We start from the raw sequence: 9,244 nt of genomic DNA on the forward strand, positions 1-9,244 counted from the left end.
AGGCCCTCTCTTAATCACTCATTGGATCAGGTGGGGGAGAGCCCTCCCTGCCATTGGCTGCTGGCACAGAGGAACCGTTTAAGAAGAGTACTCCATCCAAATTATCCGGCTTTTATCTTGTTGTACCCGAAGAGGCCTAATCAGCGGGTGGAGGACCATTTTCCCGTTAATTAAAATCGTTCCAGGCCCCGACTGCCACAACTGGGCAATCGTGTTTGTGTATAAAGCGTGGCGTGTGGCCCCTATAGGAAGGAGGGCCCGGGGGGACGGGCAAACATGAGGCCCAGGCAGGCTCTCCTGACACGCCCAGAACCTACGTCCTTGGGCCACCCGCCAGCCCCGGCTCAGAGCCTGTATGGAGGCCGAGGGCGCCGCGCCAGGGAACGTGACCACCGCCCCAGGTCACAGGTCAGGACAAAGAGCGAAGGACCTCTCTCCCAGGGCGTCCCCGAAGGGTCCCCTCTCTCCTGGAGGATCCTACACACACATACACACACTCTGCTCACCTCCCACCAGCAGAGCTCTGAGCCTGGTCCCTGCCCCCTGGGAGCCAAGCCCGTAGCCCTAATCCCAGGGTGGCCGGAGGGAGAAAGTCCCTTAGCGTCTCCCTAGGGGTGCTCTGCCGGCAGCGAGGGGAACCAGCACAGATACCAGGTGCGGAGCAGCTTCGGTCCAGACAGCTCTGCGGCATGTTCTCCTCCGATAGCCACGCACTCGGGGAGGAGCCCACGCCTCCCGGGAAGATACTAGACGGACGCGTCCCTTTGTCTCCCACGCACCAGGCGCAGACTGGGACCCAGGCCTGGCCAGCGCCTCCTCCTCAACCCCCAGTGGACCCTGGGGCTGTGGGCTCTTCTCGCTGCAACAGGAAGTCGGGGGGTCAAAACAGAAGGAGAATAAAAGCAAAAGGGAAGACCAAGTCAGGGCGAGCACCATGCAGAAAGCGCACTCGGTGCCTGAGAGGTGCCCGGGCCTCCTGGGGCGGATGGAGCAGGCGCGGCTGCACGTTCCCGGGTTTAAGGAGAGAGAGGTGACCACGCAGACAACAAGCCACCGAGGCCGTGACAGGCTCAGGCCTTGGCACAGGGGTGTGGGGGACTTGGGCGCCAGGCGGGGGGGAGGATGGGGGTGGAAGGGTTGGAGGGAAAGGTTCTCTGCGGAGGAGACGCTCCGGTGAGACCAACACGGTGCTAGGCGGCCAGGGAGGGGGAGGAGGGCAGGCGGAGGACCCGGTGAGAAGCAAGGCCGGCTCCGGAGAGAACGGGTAAGAGGGGTCGGGAAAGGTCACGAAGGAGCAACTCAGAGAACGCTGAGCTTCCGGGGAGAAACCACAGGCAGGATAGTGTGCACGGAAGTCTGAGCATCTCAGGGACTGGACCATCGCTTTCCTCTGAAAGGGAGGGTGTGGGTGCGTCTGGGTGGGACCAGGTGGTGGGATGACGTCTTGAAAGTTTATATCAGAAACAGTTCCCTTTGGAGACCCCCAGCCACCAGCCAGGCAGCTGTCCCTCCCCTGCTGCCTCGGAAAGCAAGAGCCTGACTTTCAGAAGAGAGGGGCTTGGAAGCATTTGTCCCCGGAGTCAGGAGTCACTGATGGGGCAGGTGTAAGGGCCACACTGAACACAGAGGATTAAGGCACAGTCCTGCCCTGGCAGGTAGCGCAGTGGTTAGAGCAGGGGTGAGCAAACTTTTTGACTCGGGGGCCACAATGGGTTATTAAACTTGGCCGGAGGGCCGGAACAAAAGCATGGATGGAGTGTTTGTGTGAACTAATATAAATTCAAAGTAAACATCATTACATAAAAGGGTACGGTCTTTTTTTTTTAGTTTTATTCATTTCAAATGGGCCGGATCCGGCCCGCGGGCCGTAGTTTGCCCACGGCTGGGTTAGAGTGTCCACCCAAGCACCCAAGGGTCTCGGGTTCAATGACCAGTAAGGACATGTACCTGGGTTGTAGGTTCGATCTCCACCCTGGTTAGGGCACGTTGTCTCTCTCACACATCTATTTCTCTCTCCTTTCTCTCTCTCTCTCTCTCTCTCTCTCTCTCTCTCTCTTTCTCTCTCTCTCCCTCTCCTCTCCCTCCCTCCTTTCCACTCTCTAAAAATCAGTGGAAAAATATCCTTGGGTGAGCCCTGGCCGGTTTGTTTCAGTACATAGAGCGTCGGCCTGCGGCCTGAAGGGCCCCAGTTTCAATTCTGGTCAAGGGCACATGCCTGGATTGCGGGCTCGATCCCCAGTAGGGGGCGTGCAGGAGGCAGCCAATCAATGATTCTCTCTAATCATTGATGTTTCTATCTCTCTCTCCCTCTCCCTTCCCCTCTGAAATCAATTTTTAAAACACACACACACACACACACACACACACACACACACTGGCCAGATTATTATGATCACCTGACGTTTGTAGGCAAATTAACTATAATTTCTCGCTGAAGTTGCTAGAGGGCCAGATCATTATAAACGTCTGAATAGCACAACATACCTAAGTATCGTTGCTGATCAGGTTCATCCTATCATGTTGATGGTGTATCCCAATGGAGATGGCTTCTTCCAACAAGACAATGCACCATGCCACGGTGCTCGTATTGTGCAGGAGTGGTTTCAAAAACATGAGGGAGACTTTACCTTGCTTAGCTGGCCCCCACAATCACCAGATCTCAATCCAATTGAGCATTTGTGTGACGAAGTTAAAAGAGCCATCAGGCAGCTGGTTCCACAACCATCAAATCTCACAGAACTGGACAGTGCTATTCATCAGGCATGGTGTCAGATTCCTCGCATCACCTTTCAACATCTCGTGGAGTCAATGCCAAGAAGAATCGCCGCAGTATTGAAGGCAAAAGGTGGCCCAACGAAGTACTGATGGGGTGGTCATAATAATCTGGCCACTCAGTGTGTGTGTGTGTGTGTGTGTGTGTGTGTATATATATATATTCTCCTCAAGTGAGATTTCACAAAAAAAGAAAGAAGAGACACAGTCCTTAGGTAAGAAACTTGATTCCTCAGTGAAATGATCCGTCCCCAAGTACCGCCAGCCCATCAAATGGGGAAGGTCAGCCTCTGTCACGCCTGCCCTTGCTCATAGGCAGTTCATCATCATATCTGTGCCTCCACCTTAAATATGACCACACAGTCAGGGATCACGCAGTCAGGGACCATCCAACATTTAAGTCAAACCAAAGCAAAACAAAGAAATTCTGAGGAAACAGACTATGCAGGCAGAAGAGAACAAGAGAAACCATAACCACAGTCAGGCCTTTCCAGCAGGCGGGCTGCCGGCAGGCTCTGTTCCGGTTACGGGCTGAGGCCCTCGGCTCCCACAGGCCTCCACGCCATCCACGCGGAGCCTCGCTGCTGGCTCTCTTCCTCCAGAGCAGCGGGAGGGACCTTCTCCTCTTTTAAGGGATCATACGGTTAGGTGAGACCCACCCAAAATGACTGCCTTTTATTAACTAAGTAAACTGACCAGGAATCCTACCTGCACCTGGAAAGTCCTTCTTGCCATAACCCAGGAGTGACACCCCGTCATATTCAGAGGCCCTGCCACCCTCAAGGAAGGGGGTGGCACAGGCTTTTCCCCCAGGGGACAGAATCCTGGGGGCCATCTTCAAATCCCGCCCACCAGAGAACATTAAAAAAAAACAAGCCAGAAAACAGAAGAAAAAAGCAGAGGCAACTACAAACTCTAAGGTTTAAAACAAATTGTCCAAGAAAGAAAATATAATCACAGTATACTAGGCCTCAACTAGAAATACAATTGTAAAAATGTCAATATTGACTTAACAAAAACTCATGATATTAGGATGATGAGAAAAGGGGAAGCTGGTGTGGCAGGGAAAAGGAGGTGCTAAATTCACATCTCCTATGGTAGGAAGAGAGTAAATCATGTCTAACATTGAAAATCAACAAACTTAGCAGCATGCATACACCGTCCAGCAGTCTGGGGAGAAACGGCAGATGTAACAGCATAAAGAGAGGACAGTGACTCCCCTGGCCGGCGCACAGCTGGTTGGAGGGCCCTCCCATACACCAAGAGGTGGCGGGTTTGATTCCCGGTCCGGTTCGATTCCCATGGGGCCCATTCGGGAGACAACCAACCAATCTCTCTCTCTCTCTCTCTCTCTCTCTCTCTCTCTCTCCCCCCCCTACCTCTCTCTAAAAAATCAATACAATTTTTAAAAATGTTTAAAGAAAGAGAGAACAGTAACTGCCTCTGGGGAGAAGGACAGAGGAATACTGTTTTTTTCCTATAAGTTTTTAACCATATGAGTAAATGAAACATTAACAAGATTTATATCTAATTTTTAATTCAACAACATATAAAGATAATTATGTTATCAAATAATGTTATCACTTTGCTGTTTGTAAATTATTCCATCTTATGAATGGGTCATGTTTCATTTACCCAAGCTTCCCTTCCTGTATATTTACTATTTTAACAATTCGATAAAAATTCTGTACAGTAAATATTCAGGAACGGCCATGATTGTTTTCTTACAGTGTCTTTAGAAGTGGTGCTAACGGACAAGCACACAATATGCTAAGCAGTTTATAGGGATGATCCCACTTAATCCTTATAAGAATCCCATAGGGCTCGTGCTATGATTATATCCACCATTTAGGTGAGACAGCTGAGCTAAAACAGTTGGTTAGGTAACGAGCCCACGGCACCGAGCCACTAAGTTGGAGGCCGCGCACAGCCCTGTGTCCTGGGCCGTCAACACCATGACTCCTCTTGCTTCCCGTGCCAGGAGGAGCCGAAGGCTCTGAGTTCTCCCGACATCCTCTGGTTTTATGACCACAGGAGCGGTGTGCTTCCCTGGCACCAACCCCAGCATTCATTCAACCCATCACGGAGCCGCTCTGTGCTGGCTCGTGCGGCCCAGGAGGGAGAAAAGGGCCAGATGGCTGCAGTGAGGTTTGGGAGGGAAGCCGCCAGAGGCGGCCCAGAACCCGGGGAGCGGGACACGTCTGCGGAGCGGGGGACCCCGTAGTGCCGAAAGGGCCTAAGCTTGCTGGGCACAGGACGAACTGCACTCCAGGAAGAGAGATTCCATGAAGAGGCTGGAGGCGTGAAAACACGGAGCGTTGCAATAACCTGGAGGGGTCCAGCCGTGGAATGTGGATGAGAGGAAATTTAACGGGGTTTGGACGTTCAGTATTTCCCACAGGCAAACCCTGCCGGTGGCACAGGACCAACAGTGTGGTTAGAACAGGTTTGCCAGAGAAACAGAACCAGCAGGTGCAACGTGTGTCTTCCAGGGCAAGGAAAAAGTAGAGTAAATAAGAGAACTATTGAAGTTAGGACACCAACCCAGCAAGAGTAAAGGTGAGACTCGCACGTCCCAAAGGCAGTGCAAGATGACTGCAGCTTCCAAAAGCCGCCTGGGTGATTAGCGTGGCCGCTTCGTTCAGCAGGAGACAAGCGTGGCATTGTGGGGGGGGGGGGGGGGGGGGGAAGCCAGCAGGTGCGGTGGGGACGCGGAGGGCATGGCAGCCGGGGCAGCTCTTCAGAAGGTGGGATCCACAGGCTGGAAGGCTGGGCAGGAGACGGGCATTTCCCAGGACAGAGAACACGGAGGAGTAGAGGGTGGCGTCCACGCTCACCACGAGCAGGAATACTCCCCACCAAGAGCGGTCGCAGCTCGCAGGCCGCCTGTGAGCACCCTGGACACCGACTGGGATTTGGGAACTGGGGGTCCATGCCAGCTCTGACCTCCGGCCCTGACCTTGGGGGATGAGGGGCTCCGTGTTCTGCCTGAGGGCGATGGTGTTGTCCCCCATCACCATCAGCTGCCCTGCTGCTTTCCGGGGGTGAGCGGAGGGTATTAATTAAGGGGTGCGACCGGCGGACACCCGATAGCACTGCCCTCCTCGGCGCACGGCGCTGTGTCTCGGACTCAAAGGGCAGAAGTGGAAAGCCACGCAACCTGAGCCCAGGCCTGGAGCGCCGGGCCATGCCGCCGGCACACACCGCGCAGAGCCCGCGTCTGTACATTCAGTCCCTGCAGAGACCTGACACCTGCTCCCCCGCCCGTGCCCCCAGGAAATTAACACTCGCCCAGGTACCTGGTCGTAATTAAACCGAACAAAAAGACAGCTGCTCTGCCTTTCTTTTCTAATCACCAACCTGCAGCCGGGGGATTACTAGCTTTGGGGCAATTTAGGGAGGATTACTCTTTCATTAGAGTCTGGGGGGGTGGGGGGCGCGGGCAGTTCCAACCCGATGTCATAAGAGACTCATCACACACCCTCCCACGCCGACAGCCCACCCCTCTCTGTGTCCGAAAGGTTAACCTAAAAAGCCACTGGCAACCCACTATTCGTCACACCCCAAACAGCTGAGTTTTCACCAGAAGCATCACCCAAAATGAATTCTGCCCGAGTCTCCAGGGATCTACGAGAACGTCATTCCAAACCTCCCTTCAGTCGCTGACGATGATGATGGAAGGGAACAGCACCGGGGAGGATACCCTGTCCTCCAGGCTGACAAGGTTAAAAGGCTCCTGACTTCCCCTCAGCTACCCACCCGCATGCAGCTAAGCCAGGGACACACACACGCTGGCCTAGGACCCGAGGCTGGAGACATGAAAAGGCACGCGCCCATCCAAAGGCACCAAAAGCAAAGACATTTTAAGTATTGTGTGGGGATAAACTCCACCTGCAGGCCCATCAGCCTGCCTGCCTGTGGCCTTCCCTTTACACTTTCATTCATTCAGCAAATAACTGTGGTGCTGAGTCTCCTTTGGGTGGTGTCTGGGGGGCAGGGCAGTCAGCAACAATAGACTGGGCCCTCAGGGGACTTCCAGTCTGCCAGGAACAACACAGAGTGGGGGGGGGGGGGGGGGGGGCCGAGGAAGCGAGGCTGACTCTGAAATGTGCAGGTGAGGAGGAGTAATCTGGCAGAGGGGACAGAGGCAGATGAAACAGCACATGCGAAGACCACATGGCGAGAGAACAGGACCGAAGGCAGGAATGACAGGGTGAAGATGAAAAGGGAGAAGCCAGACCACACGAGGCCCAGCCCTGTAGGTCTAAGTATGAGACACGGCCTCATCCTAAAGGCAATGGAAGGCACATGCAAAAGACCACGCTGTTACGATGAAGGGACTGCGGTGGAAGGTGCCGGGACAGCTGTGGAGGCAGCAGCAGACACGGCCATCACCCCAGCCAGCGACGGGCTCGCTCAGCACAGAAACGTCGTGATTACGCCCCTGCTCTACAAGGTGAGGCTGAAGGGCCTCCTTCCATCTCACAAAGCTGTTCAGTTCCGGGACTCAGCGGTGTGGTGGCACCAACCTGGGTTTGTGTCCTCCTGACTCCCATGCCCTCCATCACTACAGGGTCCGCTGCTACGCCTTCGCTGGCTGGTTTTTCTCTGCGAAAGGCTCCAACCTCTTCATCCCGACCCTGTTCAGAGGCCCAGGGGTTCCGTGAACCGTTTCCAGCTCATCACAGGGAGAGGAAAAAACACATTTTTTCTATCTATATGAAATGATCGGTTAACAAAACGTATGGTGGTAATCGTTTTGCAGTATATGTAAGCCATTATACTGTACACCTTAAACTTACACAGGGCTACGTCAGTTAAAGCTCAGTAAAACGGAGAAAGGAAGGCATTCTGAAGAAAACTAGTGCAGGGACACTGCACACAGGATGGCGGTGATCTCTGAGAGACAGGAGGCAATACCGCACAGGCGCACAAGGCAACTTCGAGGTGTTGGCAACATTCATTTCTTGATGTGGGTGGTGGTTATACCATCACTGAGCTGTACATTCTTTATTGGTTTTTATTTTATATCTTTGTGTGTTTTATTTTTCAAAAGGTTTAGAATAAGCAAAGTGTAAACAACTGATTGAATGAATAATTAAACCCAAATTATAATTTCTAGAAGTAGACAAAATCAGTAAGGTTAGAAGCTGAACAACACTATGGGACAATTTGACATAATTGGTATTTATAGAATACTCCACCCAACACAAACACAATCTTTTCAAATACACCTGGAACACCCACCAAGATAGACTATCTGCTGGGCAATAATAAAAGGCCCAATAAATGTTAAAAGATTAAAATCATTTGGAGTATGTTCTCTGACTACAAAAGAATTAAACTATAAATCAATAATAGATATTTGGAAAATCTCCAAGTGTTTGAAAGTTAAATACACTTACAAATAATCAATGGGTTAAAGAAGAAATCACAGGGAAATGAGAAAATATTTCAAACTGAATTAAAATAAAACACAACATATCAAAATTTGTGAAGTACAAGTAAAGCAGTGCTTAGAGGGAAATTTATAGTATTATGTTAGAAAAGATGAAAGATCTAAAATCAATTATTTAAGCTCCCACCTTAAAAAGCTAGAAGAATAAGTTAAACCCAAAGTAAGTATAAGAAAATAAATAATAAAGGTAAGAAAATAAATCAATTAAATAAAAAACAGATAACCAATCATGAAATGAAAGTGGGTATTTTTTATTGTAAAACTAGAGGCCCAGTGCGCGAAATCACACGAGACTTAGATGCGCCACACCACCACGGGACCCCAGACCCACCACGCCACCAGACCCATCAATGCACCTCCTGGTGACTGGTCATTTGGTCATTACACTGTTATGGCCACTGGCCTTTTATAATATAGACACATCACGAAAGTGCACATGTAGGACATTTCAAAAACATACAGTGTGAGGATTTATCAGAGTAAACATCTTGTAAATGTAAATTCCACTTAATAAATAGGACATGACCAGCACCCAGGATCCACCTGCACACCATGTCCCTTCCCAATCATTAACCTCCCATCCCTCCCAGTCACCACTATCCTAACTTTATGCAAATAACTTCTTTGCCTGTCATTTTAATTTTACCACCTAAGAATGCATCTTTAAAGTCTAGAATTTTATCTGGTTTTTCATCTTCATACAATAACACAATATTAGATATGTTTGTTAACCATTCACGTCTTCATTAAATACTTGTTCAAATCCTTTTAACTGAGGTTTCTTTGAAACAATAAAATTCATAAACCTCAGGCGAAGAGAAGAGACACAAAGTACCAGTCTCTGCAATGAGAGACGGGACACTACAAATCCTATAGACGTGAAAAGAATTTTTAAAAATTATAAACTTTATGCTAATGAATCTACCAACCCTAGTTTAGTCAATGTGACTAAACAAGCTAGGTGCAGGAACAGCCCCAAAACACCTTACCTTTCAAACACCTTCAAAACTGTCC

Source organism: Myotis yumanensis, unplaced genomic scaffold (genome assembly GCF_028538775.1).
Source record: "Myotis yumanensis isolate MYYU_CA2020_CCGP unplaced genomic scaffold, mMyoYum1.0.hap1 SCAF_17, whole genome shotgun sequence".
NCBI classification, from domain to species: Eukaryota; Metazoa; Chordata; class Mammalia; order Chiroptera; family Vespertilionidae; genus Myotis; species Myotis yumanensis.